Source organism: Salvelinus fontinalis, chromosome 33, assembly GCF_029448725.1.
Source record: "Salvelinus fontinalis isolate EN_2023a chromosome 33, ASM2944872v1, whole genome shotgun sequence".
Classification (NCBI taxonomy): domain Eukaryota; kingdom Metazoa; phylum Chordata; class Actinopteri; order Salmoniformes; family Salmonidae; genus Salvelinus; species Salvelinus fontinalis.
Genome location: NC_074697.1, coordinates 10100828 through 10121932, shown reverse-complemented (window position 1 = coordinate 10121932; position 21105 = coordinate 10100828). Strand labels below are relative to the sequence as shown.

At 45.3% G+C, this 21105-nt stretch overlaps 1 protein-coding gene across 2 annotated transcripts in view; it reads right to left on the bottom strand.

The window, feature by feature from the left end:
• LOC129832542 (guanylate cyclase soluble subunit alpha-2-like) overlaps window positions 1-21105 on the bottom strand; it is a 51105-nt gene that overhangs the window by 16618 nt on the left and 13382 nt on the right. The gene's annotated exons all lie outside the window — the stretch shown is intronic.

Here is a 21105-nt window from a genome sequence, read left to right as displayed (position 1 = left end):
TTGGTCAGGGCGTGAGTTTTGGGTAGGTAGTCTATGTTATGTGTTTTCTATGTTGGGTTTATGGGTTGCCTGGTACGGCTCTCAATTAGAGGCAGGTGTTTGGCGTTTCCTCTAATTGAGAGTCATATTAAGGTAGGTTGTTTCACATTGTTTGTTGTGGGTGGTTGTCTCCTGTGTCTGTGTATGTCGTTGTGCCACACGGGACTGTTTTCGGTTTGTTTGTATGTTCGTTCTTTTATGTAGTCAGTTTCCCAATTCATGCGTTCTTCGTGTTTCATGTAAGTTCGTCGTCCAGGTCTGTCTACGTCGTTTATTGATTTGTAGTTTGTTAAAGTGTTGTCGTGTTTTCCGTTTTGTAAATAAACCATTATGTATTCACAACCCGCTGCACGTTGGTCAAATCCTTGCTACTCCTCTTCGGATGAGGAGAAGGAGGAAGCCCGTTACAGAACCACCCACCAAACCCGGATCAAGCAGCGGGTTAACGGACAGCGCACGAAGCAGGATTTCTGTTCTTGGGAGGAAATCATGGAAGGAAAAGGACCATGGGCTAAAGTGGAAGTGAATCGCCGCCCATGGGAACAGCTGGAGGCAGCTCGGAGAGCGGAGGAAACCGGAGAGAGGAACCGGCGTTATGAGGGGACGTGTCTAGCACGGAAGCCCGAAAAGCCCGCAAGTACAACCCAAAAATTTCTTGGGGGGGGGGCTAAGAGGTAGTGGGTCTAGGGCAGGTAGGAGACCTGCGCCCACTTCCCAGGCTAACCGTGGAGAGCGGGAGTACGAGCAGACACCGTGTTACGCAGTAGAGCGCACGGTGTCTCCTGTACGTGTGCATAGCCCGCTGCGGGTTATTCCACCTCCCCGCACTGGTAGGGCTAGATTGAGCATTGAGCCAAGTGCCATGAAGCCGGCTCTACATATCTGGCCACCAGTATGTCTCCTTGGGCCGGCTTACATGGCACCAGCCTTACGCATGGTGTCCCCGGTTCGCCTACATAGCCCGGTGCGGGTTATTCCACCTCCCCGCACTGGTCAGGCGACGGGGAGCGTACAACCAGGTAAGGTTGGGCAGGCTCAGTGCTCAAGGGAGCCAGTACGCCTACACGGTCCGGTATATCCGGCGCCACCTTCCCGCCCCAGCTCAGTACCACCAGTGCCTACACCACTCACCAGGCTTCCAGTGCGTCTCCAGAGCCCTGTTCCTCCTCCACGCACTCTCCCTATGGTGCGTGTCTCCAGCCCAGTGCCTCCAGTTCCGGCACCACGCACTAAGCCACCTGTGCGTCTCCAGAGCCCTGTACGCACTGTTCCTTTTCCCCGCACTCGCCCTGATGTGCGTGCCCTCAGCCCGGTACCTCCAGTTCAGGTACCACGCACCAGGCCTATAGTGCGCATTGAGAGTCCAGTGTGCCCTGTTGTTGTTCCCCGCACTAGCCTTGAGGTGCGTGTCTCCAGTCCGGTACCACCAGTTCCGGCACCACGCGCCAGGCCTACTGTGCGCCTCAGCAGGTCAGAGTCGGCTGTCTGCCCAACGCCGCCTGCACTGCTCGTCTGCCCAGCACCGTCTGAGCCATCTGTCTGCCCAGCACCGTCTGAGCCATCCGTCTGCCCAGCGCAGTCTGAGCCATCCGTCTGCCCAGCGCCGTCTGAGCCATCCGTCTGTCCAGCGCCGTCTGAGCCATCCGTCTGCCCAGCGCTTTCTGAGCCATCCGTCTGCCCAGCGCCTTCTGAGCCATCCGTCTGCCCAGCGCATTCTGAGCCATCCGTCTGCCACGAGCCATTAGAGCCGCCCGTCTGCCCCGAGCCATTAGAGCCGTCTGTCAGTCAGGAGCCGCTAGAGCCGTCCGTCAGTCAGGAGCTGCCAGAGCCGCCAGCCAGTCAGGAGCTGCCAGAGCTGCCATCCAGTCAGAAGCTGCCAGAGCCGCCAGCCAGTCAGGAGCTGCCAGAGCCGCCAGCCAGTCAGGAGCTGCCAGAGCCGCCAGCCAGTCAGGAGCTGCCAGAGCCGCCAACCAGTCAGGAGCTGCCAGAACCGCCAGCCAGTCATGAGCTGCCCTCCAGTCATGAGCTGCCCTCCAGTCATGAGCTGCCCTCCAGTCGTGAGCTGCCCTCCAGTCATGAGCTGCCCTTCAGTCATGAGCTGCCCTTCAGTCATGAGCTGCCCTCCAGTCATGAGCTGCCCTTCAGTCATGAGCTGCCCTCCAGTCATGAGCTGCCACTCAGTCATGAGCTGCCACTCAGTCATGTGCTGCCACTCAGTCATGTGCTGCCACTCAGTCATGAGCTGCCACTCAGTCATGAGCTGCCACTCAGTCATGAGCTGCCACTCAGTCCGGAGCTGCCACTCAGTCCGGAGCTGCCACTCAGTCCGGAGCTGCCACCCAGTCCGGAGCGGCCACCCAGTCCGGAGCGGCCACCCAGTCCGGAGCGGCCACCCAGTCCGGAGCGGCCACCCAGTCCGGAGCTGCCATTAGTACAGAGTTATCCCTCTGTCCTAAGCTACCTCTCTGTCCTGAGCTGTCTCCTCTATGTAGGAGGGGCCTTAGTGAAGGTTCCTGGACCATGGTCGGGGGCGAGGGTCGCCACTCAAAGGACGCGAAGGAGAGGGACAAAGACAGTGGTGGAGTGGTGTCCTCGTCCACCGCCGGAGCCGCCACCGCGGACAGATGCCCACCCAGACCCTCCCCTTGAGTTGTAGGGGTGCGCCCGGAGTTCGCACCTTGAGGGGGGGGTTCTGTCACGTTCCTGACCTGTTTTCTGTTGTGTGGTATGTTTTTAATTGGTCAGGGCGTGAGTTTTGGGTGGGTAGTCTATGTTATGTGTTTTCTATGTTGGGTTTATGGGTTGCCTGGTACGGCTCTCAATTAGAGGCAGGTGTTTGGCGTTTCCTCTAATTGAGAGTCATATTAAGGTAGGTTGTTTCACATTGTTCGTTGTGGGTGGTTGTCTCTTGTGTCTGTGTATGTCGTTGCGCCACACGGGACTGTCTCGGTTTGTTTGTATGTTCGTTCTTTTATGTAGTCAGTTTCCCTGTTCATGCGTTCTTCGTGTTTCATGTAAGTTCGTCGTCCAGGTCTGTCTACGTCGTTTATTGTTTTGTAGTTTGTTGAAGTGTTGTCGTGTTTTCCGTTTTGTAAATAAACCATTATCTATTCACAACCCACTGCACGTTGGTCAAATCCTTGCTACTCCTCTTCGGATGAGGAGAAGGAGGAAGCCCGTTACAGTGGTACTCAGTAATTTGTTGTATTGAATTTGCCCCAAACATAACACTTTGTATCCAGGACAAAAATGTAATTGCTTTGCCACATTTTTTGCAGTATTGCTTTAGTGCCTTGTTGCAAACAGGATGCATGTTTTGGAATATTTTTTATTCTGTACAGGCTTCCTTCTTTTCACTCTGTCAGTTAGGTTAGTATTGAGGAGAAACTACAATGTTGTGGAGCCATCCTTAGTTTTCTCCTATCACAGCCATTCAACTCTGTAACTGTTTTAAAGTCACTCTTTGCCTCGTGGTGAAATCCCTGAGCGTTTTCCTTCCTCTCCGTTAACAGAGCTAAGAAGGACGCCTGTGTCTTTGTAGTGAATGGATGTATTGATACACCACCCAAAGTGTAAATAATAACTTCACCATGCTCAAAGGGATATTCAATGTCTGCTTAAATGTATTTTATCCATCTACCAATAGGTGCCCTTCTTTGTGAGTCATTGGAAAACCTCCCTCTGATTCAGAGGGGTTTGGTTAAATGCGGAAGACACATTTCAGTTGAATTAATTCAGTTGTGCAACTGCTCAAGTGTCCCCATCTCCCTCTCCCTGTTCTTTGTGGGTGAATCTGTGTTTGTAATTCACCGCTTGACTGAGGGACCTTACAGATAATTGTATAGTTGGAGTACAGAGATGAGGTAGTCATTCTCATGTTAAACACTATTATGGCACACAGAGTGAGTCCATGTTATTATGTGACTTGTTAAGCACATTTTTACTCCTGAACTTATTTATGTCATAACAAAGGGGTTGAATACTAATTGACTCAAGACATTTTAGCTTTTCATTTATTATTAATTTGTAAAAACAAAATTATAAAAACATAATTATGAAATGTGTGTTGGCCAGTGACAAAAAATGGAAATGTAATACATTTCAAATTCAGGCTGTAACACAACAAAATGAAGGGGCGTGAATACATTCTGAAGGCACTGTAGAAGAAGGAAGCCGTCATTGGCATCAACTGGCCCACAATGTGGTTACTGAAATCCGATTTGACTACATTTGGCTGTTTTCGCTGTATAATTATTATTATATATATATATTATTTTTTTTGCTAAACGCTAACCCGTTCAAAAAAGCTGGTGGCATAGCTAGCCAAACAGAAATTGGTGGTGGTAGTTTAAGCCATTTTTAAGTGTAATGCAGTTGATTGGTGAAGATGACATGAACATGAATTGGGATTGACATCCATACAGTATTATACTCCGATGTTTACCTCAACGTAGTGTGAAATACACATAGAAACAGTAGGTTAAATTTAGGATCATGTTGATGGGCGGCAATGTAGAGATTCTGGATCTATCCTCCACGGAGGGACACGTGGCGTTTCCATTACCTGATCTATAAACACAACCATAGAAATACTAGTCAGAACGTTAAGAGGAGGTTGTAGTCCAAACACAACAATGTTTTCAGAAGACCCTAATCCCCTTCACAATGGGGATGTACTGCTGCACATTCCAACATCCTCTAGGCAACAAATGAGATGTCCTTCACCCGTTCTCCAAAACACACCAGTTCAAGAGAACACTGGCCCTGCGGTAATAAGTCCAGCCGTAGCCTATAGACAATACAGGATTCAATTGAAAGGTGTTCAGGGTTGAAAACATCTCTCTGGCTCTCAGCTGACTGAAAAAAGTCAGGTTAGTCTGCTACTGTATCTTCGGTTGCGGTTCTGGTGGAATACCAGAACATAGGAACACCATTCTCACCCAAGACGAATAACCAAACAATGAAGGGTTTACCCACCCCCTGAGTTTACACACAAGTACAATGGCAGCACTTTGACCTGAAGTGAAAGCTACATATTGTTATTTTAACCAGGGGAAGCCATGTCTCTCTCAGGTTCCAGGCCTGGTTTAAGATCCTAGCATCTCCTCTTTTTCTCTCTCTCTCCCTCGGTTTCTCTCTCCCTCGGTTTCTCTCTCTCCCTCAGTTTCTCTCTCTCCCTCGGTTTCTCTCTCTCCCTCAGTTTCTCTCTCTCCCTCAGTTTCTCTCTCTCCCTCAGTTTCTCTCTCTCCCTCGGTTTCTCTCTCTCTCTCCCCCTCGGTTTTTCTCTTTCCCTCGGTTTCTCTCTCTCTCCCCCTGGTGTCAGATAGATTATTCTGCCTGTGAGCCCACTGCAGCCCACTGCAGGCTGATTTATTTATAGAAACCTCTCCTAACTCTGCATAATGCATACAACCTACATATACAAAGAGCTAACAAACACACTACCTACATATAGTCTACAGAGAGACAGAGCACTGCACACACGCTTAGCTACAGAAAGTAGAAACATACACACACACACACACACTATATACAGTCGCAGTGTGTATTGTGGGAGGATGTGAACAGCTGTCTTCTGTGGTTGTGGCGGGGAGAGTGGGAGGAGTCACATTGTTGACACACTAATGGGAATCTCCATGGAGACGACAGGAACACCAGGAACGCTGGCACTCCGGAAAACCAAGCGACAGTATCTTGGAAAAATACTTAACAGAACGCTCATACACACAAACACACAAATATTCATATACACACACATACAAGTATGCATGCATGGACACACACACAATTACACACACAAGCACTAATACACACACAAATGCACCGATCTACGTATGTAGAGTACTCTACCTATATGTAACATGTAGAGTATGCACACTCACAAGCAAACGATTGTGCTAACTTACACACACACACACACACACACACACACACACACACACACACACACACACACACACACACACACACACACACACACACACACACACACACACACACACACACACACACACACACACACGAGGCTGTTCTGCTGGTCTCGTTTTGCGTCTCCCTGCTTTAACACAGTTCCTTCCTGTTTCCATCTCGCTCATCAGTACAGACTGATCTCCACTCTCAGTAACACACAGCAGTAACACACAGCAGTAACACACAGCAGTAACACACAGCAGTAACACACAGCAGTAACACACAGCAGTAACACACAGCAGTAACACACAGCAGTAACACACAGCAGTAACACACAGCAGTAACACACAGCAGTAACACACAGACCACAGAGGACCACAGCCCTACTCTCAACCAGAGGACAGAGAAGGAGAGCAGAGAGGTGGAGAGAGAGAAAGGGAGAGAGAATGAGAGATAGAAAGGGAAAGTGAGAGAGAAAAGGAGAGGTGGGTAGAGAGGGAGAAACAACAGAGAGAGGGAGAAAGAGAGGATTTAAGCAGACTGGCATATAAACAGACTCGTTTGCATAGAAGCACAGAGCACAAGTCAATGAGTCACACACACACACACACAAATGCACACGTACATTGCACGCAGGCCATGCACATACATGGTATCTCCCTGTATACCCACTCAGATCTATTGAAAGATGATGTGAGACCTCTAGGCCAACCGGTGCTCAGACACTAATCTCTCCTCTAGTCCAACTCGGCTTGTGTCTGGCGCTTTACGCCTTTGATTTCTCTGTTGATCTGTTATTGTGGAGGCTGTTTTACATGACAAGGCTATGTGTGTGTGTGTGTGTGTGTGTGTGTGTGTGTGTGTGTGTGCGCTGCCTGTGTGTGTTTGTGTGCGTGCGTACAAGTGTGGGTGTGTGTGTGTGTGCATGTGTGATAGGGAACAAAAAGGATTGAGACATTTAGCGAACCTTTGATCCGATGCCCCAGTCAACACTGTGTTGTTTTACTGTTTGTTGTTCAGGAGAACAACAAGAGAGGAGGTTTTGAAAGTCACTGCTCTCCCTTACTCTCTGGGTCACAATGAAAGTCACCGCTCTCCCTTACTCTCTGGGTCATTATGAAAGTCACCGCTCTCCCTTACTCTCTGGGTCACAATGAAAGTCATTGCTCTCCCTTACTCTCTGGGTCATTATGAAAGTCAACGCTCTCCCTTACTCTCTGGGTCACAATGAAAGTCATTGCTCTCCCTTACTCTCTGGGTCATTATGAAAGTCAACGCTCTCCCTTACTCTCTGGGTCACAATGAAAGTCATTGCTCTCCCTTACTCTCTGGGTCATTATGAAAGTCAACGCTCTCCCTTACTCTCTGGGTCATTCTGAAAGTCACTGCTCTCCCTTACTCTCTGGGTCACAATGAAAGTCACCGCTCTCCCTTACACTCTGGGTCATTCTGAAAGACACTGCTCTACCTTACTCTCTGGGTCACAATGAAAGTCACCGCTCTCCCTTACTCTCTGGGTCATTCTGAAAGTCACTGCTCTCCCTTACTCTCTGTGTCATTCTGAAAGTCACTGCTCTCCCTTACTCTCTGGGTCAGTATGAAAGTCAACGCTCTCCCTTACTCTGGGTCATTCTGAAAGTCACTGCTCTCCCTTACTCTCTGGGTCACAATGAAAGTCACTGCTCTCCCTTACTCTCTGGGTCATTCTGAAAGTCACTGCTCTCCCTTACTCTCTGGGTCATATTTACACTACAGAGAGTGGAGAGGATGACCATATGATACCAGTGATAAAAACAGGTTCATGATGTAGGTGCTCTTAAGGTTGCACAGTAACACGCTGCGCAAATTCAAACTGACGATAGTGGTTGGAGAAGATGGATTACTGTGGGTAGGGTGTTCTGGGTAGGTGAAGCGAAGAATTATTTTATTTTTTATTTAACCTTTATTTAACTAAGCAAGTCAGTTAAGAACAAATTCTTATTTACAATGATGGCCTACCAAAAGGCAAAAGGCCTCCTACAGGGACGAGGGCTGGGATTAAAAATAAAAATATAGGACAAAACACACATCACGACAAGAGAGAAACCACAACACTACATAAAGAGAGACCAGCACAAAACATGGTACAAACATCATTGGGCAGGATGGGGAAGGGGTGATTTACTGGTTAGAAGGTGAAGACAGGGGTTTGAAGTAAAGGAGCTACAGACAGAGGAGGAGTGTACGGTGCTGGGTAGATGAGAGCGGTCCTGACGGCGTGCCAATAAGATGTCTCCTCTGTGTGCAGAAAGGTGTACACACACACAGCTGGAGGGCTCCCAGCATCAGTGTGTGTGTGTGTGTGTGTGTGTGTGTGTGTGTGTGTGTGTGTGTGTGTGTGTGTGTGTGTGTGTGTGTGTGTGTGTGTGTGTGTGTGTGTGTGTGTGTGTGTGTGTGTGTGTGTGTGTGTGTGTGTGTGTGTGTGAGAGAGAGGGGGAAGTTAAAGGAGTAAAGGAAAAGGAGAGTGAGACATTGGTACCACAGACAGAGAAGAGAGAGACAAAGAGAGAGAGGGAGAGAAAGAGAGAGAGAGAGGGACAAAGAGAGAGAGAGAGAGTGAGAGAGACAGACAGAGAGAGAGAGAGGGAGAGAGAGAGACAAGGCAAGAAGGGCCTTTATGCCATCAAAAGGAACATCAAATTCGACATACTAATTTGGATGTGTCTAAAAATACTTGAATCAGTTATAGAACACATTGCCCTTTATGGTTGTGAGGTCTGGGGTCCACTCACCAACCAATAATTCCCAAAATGTGACAAACACCAAATAAAGATTCTGCTAAAATATCCTCAGTGTAAAATGTAAAACACCAAATAATGCAAGCAGAGGAGAATTTGTCCGATAAAATCCAGAAAAGAAACGTTAAATTCTACAACCACCTAAAAGGATGCGATTCCCAAACCTTCCACAACAAAGCCATCACCTACAGAGAAATGAACCTGGAGAAGAGTCCCCTAAGCAAGCTGGTCCTGGGGCTTCACAAACACAAACACACCCCACAGAGCCCCAGGACAACAACACAATTAGACCCAACCAAATCATGAGAAAACAAAAATTAAATTACTTGACACATTGGAAAGAATTAACAAAAACACAGACCAAACTAGAATGTTATTTGGCCCTAAACAGAGAGTATACAGTGGCAGAATACCTGACCACTTTGACTGACCCAAACTTAAGGAAAGCTTTGACTGTGTACAGACTCAGTGAGCATAGCCTTGCTGCCGTAGGCAGACCTGGCTCTCAAGAGAAGACAGGCTATGTGCACAGTGCACACAAAATGAGGTGGAAACTAAGCTGAACTTCCTAACCTCCTGCCAAATGTATGACCATATTAGAGACACATTTTTCCCTCAGATTACACAGATCCACAAAGAATTCAAATAAACTCCCATATCGATTGGGTGAACTTCCACAGTGTGCCATCACAGCAGCAAGATTTGTGACCTGTTGCCACAAGAAAAGGGCAACCAGTGAAGGACAAACACCATTGTAAATACAACCCATAATTATGTTTATTTATTTTCCCTTTGTACTTTAACTATTTTCACATAATATATACATTTGAAATGTCTTTATTCTTCTGGAACTTTTGTGGGTGTAATGCTTACTGTTCATTTGTATTGTTAATTTCACTTTAGTTTATTATCTACTTCACTTGCTTTGGCAATGTTAACATATGTTTCCAATGTCAATAAAGCCCTTCAATTGAAATTGAATTGCGAGAGAGAGAAAGAGAGAGAAATGGAGAGAGAGACCTATTAGATCACAGCAAAACCACAGTCTACTTGAACAGCGCAATACTAAATCATGAGGCATGAAAGCCAAAGGAACAGAATAATATTAAAAAATGCTGTAGATGGAAGGAAAGTAGTGTAGAAAACCTACCAAAAAACAATTAGGCAACAACAAATGCAATCCCTTTTAGACAACTTCTTGGACAAAACGTTTCACTGTAATAGTAAAGGTATAAACTTGACAGTAAAAAACCTAAACAGTATATTTGATCTCTCAGCTCCCCTATCAAATCTAGAAATGTCAAACATAAAACCGAAGAAACTTAACAACAATGACAAATGGTTTGAAGAATGCAAAAACCTAAGAAAGAAATTCATAAACCTATCCAACCAAAAACATAGAGACCCAGAAGACCTGAGCCTACGCCTTCACTATGGTGAATCACTAAAACAATACAGACATACACTAGAGAGAGAGAGAGAGAGAGAGAGAGAGAGAGAGATAGAGAGAGAGAGAGAGAGAGAGAGAGAGAGAGAGAGAGAGAGAGAGAGAGAGAGAGAGAGAGAGAGAGAGAGAGAGAGAGAGAGAGAGAGCTAAGTGACCTTTCCAGTAGGTCTACGCTCAAGCCTTGGGGGGAGCATGGATGGACAAACAGACACTGTCGAGAGGGAGAGAGGGAGTCTGGGTGGGGGGGTATGGACTCAGCTTCAGACTAAGTCCTGTCGCCTCCACTCTCTGCCCTTTCTGATGAAAATGTCAGCTCATCCCCCTTCTCTGGAAAAACACACACACTTGCTTTAATTCACTTTCTCTCTAACTCGTTGGCTAACTCCCTCACTGATCCAGGTGCTCTGACTATCTCCACTGTCCTGTATGCCTCTTAAGGTGTCTTACTGTTGCATACATCACTGTCCCTGCTATGACTGTTAATGTGTCCTACTGTTGCATACATCGCTGTCCCTAATGACTCTTAATGTGTCTTACTGTTGCATACATCACTGTCCCTGCTATGACTCTTAATGTGTCTTACTGTTGCATACACCCGGCTCTAATGACTCTTAGTGTGTCTTAATTGTTGGACTAGTAACCGGAAAGTTGCAAAATCGAATCCTCGATCTGACAAGGTAAAAATCTGTCGTTCAACCCCTGAACAAGGCAGTTAACCCACCGTTCCTAGGCCATCACTGAAAATAAGAATGTGTTCTTAACTGACTTGCCTAGTTAAGCTTTAATTTGGTGTATTGCACTTGTGAATGTATGAAAAATATTTTTTAATTTCACGCTCTGCCTTTTCAGCGGATGTTGTCGAGGGGTTCCGCTAGACTCAAAAAGTTTTTAAATAAAGGTGTAAAAATTATAATATATATATATATATATATATATGTCCAAAAATACCGATTTGCGATTGTTATGAAAACTTGAAATCGGCCCTAATTAATCGGCCATTCCGATTAATCGGTCGACCTCTAGTCTGTGCCACCAGTAAGTACAGATAGTAGGATAAATCCCCTCGCAGTCCCCACAGCCGGACAACTTTCTCATGGCTTCTAGAGAAAAATTAGAAAAAAAATATGAAAAAAAACTTCCAACGTTTCTTCCCATTAAGCAACGAGTCGGAGTCAGAGACTGAGCTTTCTCAGGTCTCTCCTCCACCCATAACGGGGTATGAGCCGCCGAATCCTCACTCCATTATCTCTGACAAATTGAAAACCCTAATCACTGGTGACTCCATTACCGCAATATTAGACTTAAAAAGAAGCATCCAATCCAGCAATCATACACTGTTACCAGGGGGCAGGGCTACCGACGTTAAGGCTAATTTGAAATTGGTTCTGGCTAAGGCTAAAACTGGCAAGTGTAGAAAGTATAGAGATATTGTTATCCACTTCTGAACCAACGATGTTAGGATGAAACAGTCAGAGGTCGCCATGATCAACATAGCATCCGTGTGTAACTTAGCTAGAAAGATGTGTTGACATCAAGTAATTGTCTAGGGTCCCCTCCCAGTTAGGTGGAGTGATGAGCTCTCCAGCAGTCTCACAACTCAATCGCTGGTTGAAACTCAATCGCTGGTTTTCTGCCCCTCCCAAAAGATAGAATTTGTAGATAATTGGAGATTATCTGGGACTCACCCACAAACAGGACCAAGCCTGGCCTGTTGAGGAGTGACAGACTCCATCCTAGCTGGAGGGGTGCTCTCATCTTATCTACGAACATAGACAGGACTCTAACTCCCCTAGCTCCACAATGAGATAGGGTGCAGGCCAGGCAGCAGGCTGTTAGCCAACCTGCCAGCTTAGTGGAGTCTACCACTAGCGCAGTCAGTGTAGTCAGCTCAGCTATCCCCATTGAAACCGTGTCTGTGCCTCGACCTAGGTTGGGCAAAACTAAACATGGCGGTGTTCGCCTTAGCAATCTCACTGGAATAAAGACCTCCTCCATTCCTGTCATTATTGAAAGAGATCGTGAAAGAGATCCCTCAATTCCAAGGCAGTTATAGTCAATGAACTAATCACTGATCATAATCTTGATGTGATTGGCCTGACTGAAACATGGCTTATGCCTTATGAATTTCCTGTGTTAAATGAGACCTCTCCTCCTGGTTACACGAGTGACCATATCCCCCGCGCAAAGGCGGAGGTGTTGCTAACATTTACGATAGCAAATTTCAATTTACCCACCCCAAAATGACAGCGTTTTCATCTTTTGAGCTTCAAGTCATGAAATCTATGCACTCGATCACGTTTAATATCTACTGTTTACAGGCCTCTTGGGCCGAATACAGAGTTCCTCACTGAGTTCCCTGAATTCTTATCGGACCTTGTAGTCATGGCAGATAATATTCATATTTTTGGTGACTTTAATATTCACATGGAAAAGTGCACAGACTCACTCCAAAAGGCCTTTGGAGCCATCATCGACTCAGTGGGTTTTGTCTAACATGTCTCCGGACCTACTCATTGCCACAAGTTTTGTCTAAATGTTTTTCCTCATAATCCTGGACTATCGGACCACCATCTTATTACGTTTGCAAACGCAACAAATAATCTGCTCAGACCCCAACCAAGGATCATCAAAAGCTGTGCTATAAATTCTCGGACAACCCAAACATTCCTAGATGCCCATCCAGACTCCCTCCACCTTCCCAAGGATGTCAGAGTACAACAATCTGAGGATCTAAATTTAACCTTACGTAATACACTAGATGCAGACGCACCCCTAAAAACAAAAAAACATTTGTCACAAGAAACTAGCTCCCTGGTATACAGAAAATACCCGAGCCCTGAAGCAAGCTTCCAGAAAATTGGAACGGAAATGGCGCTCCACCAAACTGAAAGTCTTCCTACTAGCTTGGAAAGAAAGCACCATGCAATATCGAAGAGCCTCACTGCTACTCGATCATCCTATTTTTTCAATCGAATTGAGGAGAATAAGAACAATCCAAAATGTATATTCGATACTGTCGCAAAGCTAACTAAAAAGCAGTATTTCCCAAGAGAGGATGCCTTTCACTTCAGCAGTGATGAATTCATGAACTTCTTCGATGAAAAGATCATGATCATTAGAAAGAAAATTACGGACTCCTCTTTGAATCTGCGTATTTCTCCAAAGTTCAGCTGTCCGGAGTCTGCATATAACTGCCAGGACCTAGGATCGATGGAAACAGTCAAGTTTTTTAATCCTATAACTCTTGACACATTCATGAAGATAGCCATGGCCTTCAAACCTTCAAGCTGCATAATGTACCCCATTCCTACTAAACTATTGAAAGAGCTACTTCCTGTGCGTGGCCCTCCTATGTCGAACATAATAAACAGCTCCCTATCCACCGGATGTGTACCAAAACTCACTAAAAGTGGCAGTAATAAAGCCTCTCTTGAAAATGCCAAACCGTGACCCAGAAAATATAAAAAACTATCATCTTATATCGAATCTCCCATTCCTCTCAATTTTTTTTGAAGTTGTGCAGCAGCTCACTGCCTTCCTGACGACAAATAATGTATACGAAACGCTTGAGTCTGGTTTTAGACCCCATCATAGCACTGAGACTCCACTCGTGAAGGTGGTAAATTACCTGTTAATGGCGTCAGACCAAGGCTCTGCATCTGTTCTCGTGCTCTTAGACCTTAGTGCTGCTTTTGATACCATCGATCACCACATTCTTTTGGAGAGATTGGAAACCTTAATTGGTCTACATGGACAAGTTCTTGCCTGTCGGAAAGATATCAGTTTATCTCTGCGAATGGTTTATCCTCTGACAAATCAATTGTAATTTCCTGTGTTCTTCAAGTTTTCGTTTTAGGACCACTATTGTTTTCACTTTATATTTAAACTCTTGGAGATGTCATTCGGAAACACAATGTTAACTTTAATTGCCAAGCGGACAACACACAGCTGTAGATTTCGATGAAACACGGTGAAGCCCAAAAATTGCCTACCCTGGAAGCCTGTGTTTCAGACATAAGGAAGTGGATGGCAGCACATTTTTTACTTTAAAACAGACAAAACAGAGATGCTAGTTCTAGGTCCCAAGAAATAATGAGATCTTCTGTTGGATCTGACAACTCATCTTGATGGTTGTACAGTCGTCTAAAATAAAACTGTGAAGGACCTCGGCGTTACTCTGGTCCCTGATCTCTCTTTTGACGAACATATCAAGAATATTTCAAGGACAGCCTTTTTCCATCTTCGTAACATTGCAATAATCAGAAGCTTTTTTTACAAAAAGGATGCAGAAAAGCTAATCCATGCTTTTATCACTTCTAGATTAGCCTACTGAAATGCTCTACTCTCCAGTTACCCGGATAAAGCACTAAATAAACTTCAGTTAGTGCTAAACACGGCTGCTAGAATCTTGACTAGAATCAAAAATGTGATCATATTACTCCAGTGCTGGCCTCCCTACACTGGCTTCCTGTTAAGGCAAGGGTTGATTTCGAGGTTTTACTGCTAACCTACAAAGAATTACATGGGCTTGCTTCTACCTATCTCTCCGATTTGGTCCTGCCGTACATAACTACACATACGTTACGGTCACAATACACAGGCCTCCTTATTGTCCCTAGAATTTATAAGCAAACAGCTGGAGTCAGGGCTTTCTCCTATAGAGCTAATTTTTATGGAATGGTCTGCCTATCCATGTGAGAGACGCAGACTCAGTCTCGACCTTTAAGTCTTTACTGAAGACTCAAATCATCAGTAGGTCCTATGATAGAGTGTAGCCTGGCCCAGGGGTGCGAAGGTGAACGAAAAGGCACTGGAGCGACGAACTGCCCTGGACGGTTCCCCTCTCGCCATTGGGATTCTCTCCCTCTGACCCTATTACGGGGGCTGAGTCACTGACTTACTGGTGCTCTTCCATGCCGTCCCTAGGAGGGGTGCGTCACTTGAGTTGGTTGAGTCACTGACATGATCTTCCTGTCCGTTTTGTCGCACTTTCTGGCTCGCGCGGTGGAGGATATCTTTGTGGGGTATACTCACCCTTGTCTCAGTAAGACATTAAGACACACTTAATGTGTCTTAATGTGTAGGTTGGTGGTCTGTTGATATCCCTCTGGTAGTGTGGGGGCTGTGCGTTTGCAAAGTGGGTGGTGTTATATACTGCCTGGTTGGCCCTGTCCGGGGGTATCGTCATAAGGGGCCACAGTGTCTCCCAACCCCCCGTGTCTCAGCCTCCAGTATCTATACTGCAATAGTCTATGTGCCAGGAGGCTAGGGTCAGTCTGTTATATCTCTTGTTACTCTCCGCATCTTATTCCGGTGTCCTGTGTAAATTTAAGTATACTCCCTCTAATTCTCTCTCTCCCTCTCTCACTCCCCTCCCAGAAGACCTGAGCCCTAGGACCATGTCTCAGGACTACCTGGGCTGATGACTCCTTACTGTCCCCAGTCCACCTGGTCATGCTGCTGTTCCAGTTTCAACTCTTCTGCCTGCGGTTATGGAAATCTGACCTGTTCACTGAACGTGTTACCTTGTCCCAGACCTGCTGTTTTCAACTCTCTCTCTCTACCGCACATGCTATTTCGACCTCTGAATGCCCGGCTATGAAAAGCCAACTGACATTTACTCCCGAGGTTCTGACCTGTTGCACCCTCTACAACCAATGTAATTATTATTTGACCCTGCTGGTCATCTATGAACATTTGAATATCTTGTAGAACAATCTGGCCGTAATGGCCATGTTCTGTTATAATCTCCACCCGGCACAGCCAGAAGAGGACTGGACACCCCTCAAAGCCTGGTTCCTCTCTAGGTTTCTGCCTTTCTAGGGAGTTTTTCCTAGCCACCGTGCTTCTACATCTGCATTGCTTGCTGTTTGGGGTTTTAGGCTGGGTTTCTGTACAGCACTTTGAGATATCAGCTAATGTAAACATGGCTTCATAAATACATTTGATTGATTGATTGCTACTATACTATCACATATCTACAACGCAAAATCAATGTGTGTATATAATGCTTATGTTATCATATGTGTGTGTCTGTGCCTGTGTGTGTCTCTTCACTGTCCCCACTGTTCCATAAGGTGTATATGCATTATTTCATGAGTTACTTGATGTGGAAAGTTTTTTTTATTTAATTTTTTTTTTAAATTATTATTATTATTTTTTTCCTGGGGGGGTGTCCTGGGGGGGTGTTTTCTTTTTGATGTGGAAAGTTGCATATTGTTGCATACATCACTGTCCCTGCTATGACTCTTAATGTGTCTTACTGTTGCATACATCACTGTCCCTGCTATGACTCTTAATGTGTCTTACTGTTGCATACATCACTGTCCCTAATGACTCTTAATGTGTCTTACTGTTGCATACATCGCTGTCCCTAATGACTCTTAATGTGTCTTACTGTTGCATACATCACTGTCCCTAATGACTCTTAATGTGTCTTAATGTTGCATACATCACTGTCCCTAATGACTCTTAATGTGTCTTAATGTTGCATACATCACTGTCCCTGCTATGATTCTTAATGTGTCCTACTGTTGCATACATCACTGTCCCTAATGACTCTTAATGTGTCTTAATGTTGCATACATCACTGTCCCTGCTATGATTCTTAATGTGTCCTACTGTTGCATACATCACTGTCCCTAATGACTCTTAATGTGTCTTACTGTTGCATACATCACTGTCCCTAATGACTCTTAATGTGTCTTACTGTTGCATACATCACTGTCCCTAATGACTCTTAATGTGTCTTAATGTTGCATACATCACTGTCCCTGCTATGACTCTTAATGTGTCCTACTGTTGCATACATCACTGTCCCTAATGACTCTTAATGTGTCTTACTGTTGCATACATCACTGTCCCTGCTATGACTCTTAATGTGTCCTACTCTTGCATACATCACTGTCCCTAATGACTCTTAATGTGTCTTACTGTTGCATACATCACTGTCCCTAATGACTCTTAATGTGTCTTACTGTTGCATACATCACTGTCCCTAATGACTCTTAATGTGTCTTACTGTTGCATACATCGCTGTCCCTAATGACTCTTAATGTGTCTTACTGTTGCATACATCGCTGTCCCTGCTATGACTCTTAATGTGTCTTACTGTTGCATACATCACTGTCCCTGCTATGACTCTTAATGTGTCCTACTGTTGCATACATCACTGTCCCTGCTATGACTGTTAATGTGTCCTACTGTTGCATACATCGCTGTCCCTGCTATGACTCTTAATGTGTCTTACTGTTGCATACATCACTGTCCCTGCTATGACTCTTAATGTGTCTTACTGTTGCATACATCACTGTCCCTGCTATGACTCTAAATGTGTCCTACTGTTGCATACATCACTGTCCCTGCTATGACTCTTAATGTGTCCTACTGTTGCATACATCACTGTCCCTGCTATGACTCTTAATGTGTCCTACTGTTGCATACATCACTGTCCCTAATGACTCTTAATGTGTCCTACTGTTGCATACATCACTGTCCCTAATGACTCTTAATGTGTCTTACTGTTGCATACATCCCTGTCCCTGCTATGACTCTTAATGTGTCCTACTGTTGCATACATCACTGTCCCTGCTATGACTCTTAATGTGTCTTACTGTTGCATACATCACTGTCCCTAATGACTCTTAATGTGTCTTACTGTTGCATACATCGCTGTCCCTAATGACTCTTAATGTGTCTTACTGTTGCATACATCGCTGTCCCTGCTATGACTCTTAATGTGTCTTACTGTTGCATACATCACTGTCCCTGCTATGACTCTTAATGTGTCCTACTGTTGCATACATCACTGTCCCTGCTATGACTGTTAATGTGTCCTACTGTTGCATACATCGCTGTCCCTGCTATGAATCTTAATGTGTCTTACTGTTGCATACATCACTGTCCCTGCTATGACTCTTAATGTGTCTTACTGTTGCATACATCACTGTCCCTGCTATGACTCTAAATGTGTCCTACTGTTGCATACATCACTGTCCCTGCTATGACTCTTAATGTGTCCTACTGTTGCATACATCACTGTCCCTGCTATGACTCTTAATGTGTCCTACTGTTGCATACATCACTGTCCCTAATGACTCTTAATGTGTCCTACTGTTGCATACATCACTGTCCCTAATGACTCTTAATGTGTCTTACTGTTGCATACATCCCTGTCCCTGCTATGACTCTTAATGTGTCCTACTGTTGCATACATCACTGTCCCTGCTATGACTCTTAATGTGTCTTACTGTTGCATACATCACTGTCCCTGCTATGATTCTTAATGTGTCTTACTGTTGCATACATCCCTGTCCCTGCTATGACTCTTAATGTGTCTTACTGTTGCATACATCACTGTCCCTAATGACTCTTAATGTGTCTTACTGTTGCATACATCACTGTCCCTAATGACTCTTAATGTGTCTTACTGTTGCATACATCACTGTCCCTAATGCCTCTTAATGTGTCTTAATGTTGCATACATCACTGTCCCTAATGACTCTTAATGTGTCTTAATGTTGCATACATCACTGTCCCTAATGACTCTTATTGTGTCTTACTGTTGCATACATCCCTGTCCCTGCTATGACTCTTAATGTGTCTTAATGTTGCATACATCACTGTCCCTAATGACTCTTATTGTGTCTTACTGTTGCATACATCCCTGTCCCTGCTATGACTATTAATGTGTCTTAATGTTGCATACATCACTGTCCCTAATTACTCTTAATGTGTCTTACTGTTGCATACATCACTGTCCCTGCTATGACTATTAAGGGTCAACTGCCCCTTAGAACCAACTACACTGGTTTTAAACGGCCCCTGTGTCAGTAATATGCAACAAAAACATTATTTGTAGTGTCAAAATTAACTACAAAGTGTAAACAAGTCAATGTTGGTTATGTGTAACCAACTAGCCTACCTGGTTAAATAAAACATTTTAACTAGGCAAGTCAGTTAAGAACAAATTCTTACGTACAATGACGGGCTCCCGGGGAACAGTGGGTTAACTGCCTTGTTCAGGGGCAGAATGACAGATTTCTTTTTTTTTACCTTGACAACTACTAGGCTGCCTGCCGCCCCATAAAGCAAGTCTTGTTCTAAACTGAGTTTGGTAAGTGACTGTGTCATGACTTACTTGGGGTTCGGTTTGGATTACAATTTCTTCAACTATTTATGCCTCCTTTCACCTATTAACATTGTGCCACTGTGTTTTCTGGGATAAACACTGGGCGACTGGGCGAGTTCACCATCTGTTAACTGTGTTTTCTGGGATAAACACTGGGCGACTGGGCGAGTTCACCATCTGTTAACGCTGTGTTTTCTGGGATAAACACTGGGCGACTGGGCGAGTTCACCCGCTGTTAACGCTGTGTTTTCTGGGATAAACACTGGGCGACTGGGCGAGTTCACCCGCTGTTAACGCTGTGTTTTCTGGGATAAACACTGGGCGACTGGGCGAGTTCACCATCTGTTAACGCTGTGTTTTCTGGGATAAACACTGGGCGAGTTCACCATCTGTTAACACTGTGTTTTCTGGGATAAACACTGGGCGACTGGGCGAGTTCACCCGCTGTTAACGCTGTGTTTTCTGGGATAAACACTGGGCGACTGGGCGAGTTCACCATCTGTTAACGCTGTGTTTTCTGGGATAAACACTGGGCGACTGGGCGAGTTCACCATCTGTTAACGCTGTGTTTTCTGGGATAAACACTGGGCGACTGGGCGAGTTCACCCGCTGTTAACACTGTGTTTTCTGGGATAAACACTGGGCGACTGGGCGAGTTCACCATCTGTTAACGCTGTGTTTTCTGGGATAAACACTGGGCGACTGGGCGAGTTCACCATCTGTTAACGCTGTGTTTTCTGGGATAAACACTGGGCGACTGGGCGAGTTCACCATCTGTTAACGCTGTGTTTTCTGGGATAAACACTGGGCGACTGGGCGAGTTCACCATCTGTTAACGCTGTGTTTTCTGGGATAAACACTGGGCGACTGGGCGAGTTCACCCGCTGTTAACGCTGTGTTTTCTGGGATAAACACTGGGCGACTGGGCGAGTTCACCATCTGTTAACGCTGTGTTTTCTGGGATAAACACTGGGCGACTGGGCGAGTTCACCCGCTGTTAACGCTGTGTTTTCTGGGATAAACACTGGGCGACTGGGCGAGTTCACCATCTGTTAACGCTGTGTTTTCTGGGATAAACACTGGGCGACTGGGCGAGTTCACCCGCTGTTAACGCTGTGCTTTCTGGGATAAACACTGGGCGACTGGGCGAGTTCACCATCTGTTAACGCTGTTAACTTCAAGTAGGTTTCGGTTTTGCTAGGGCATTGTGGATCGGGATTGGCAAGTTCAAATACAGCGATAGAAAGTGTTTTTTTAATATATATTTTTAGTTTTAAGCCTATCCCAAACCTTTATATTAACCATTCAGAGTGAATGCCTAACCTTAACCTTAAACACTTTGAAATTTGACATTTGAGAAACATGGATGAACGTCTAATTCTGACATGAAACTGTGTGAGCTAGTTGAAAGGCAGGTTGTTGTGTTATTCAAACTGAGGTTTGTTTCCACTCACTCAGCCAGATCTGCTCTACACGTCACACTGCTTTCTGATTCATCACTGTGCTTACCCAACCACTGCTGACAGAGAGACCTGGGTGACGCACAGACACCCATTTCATCTGCAATAACTGTCTTTCCGTGTGTGTGTGCGTGTGCGCGTGTGCGTGTGTGTGAGACCAAGCTAAAACGGACAAATCCAGGCCCAACTAAGGCCCTCTAAAACAGGGGACTAATATCCTATTCTCAGAGATAGGAAAGGAGAGCTAAGAAGAGGAACCCTGTGAGAGAGAGCGAGCAGAGTGGGAGTGAGGAGAGAAAGATAAAAGCGAGGGAGTGAGCGGGAGAGAGGGTGATAGAGAGA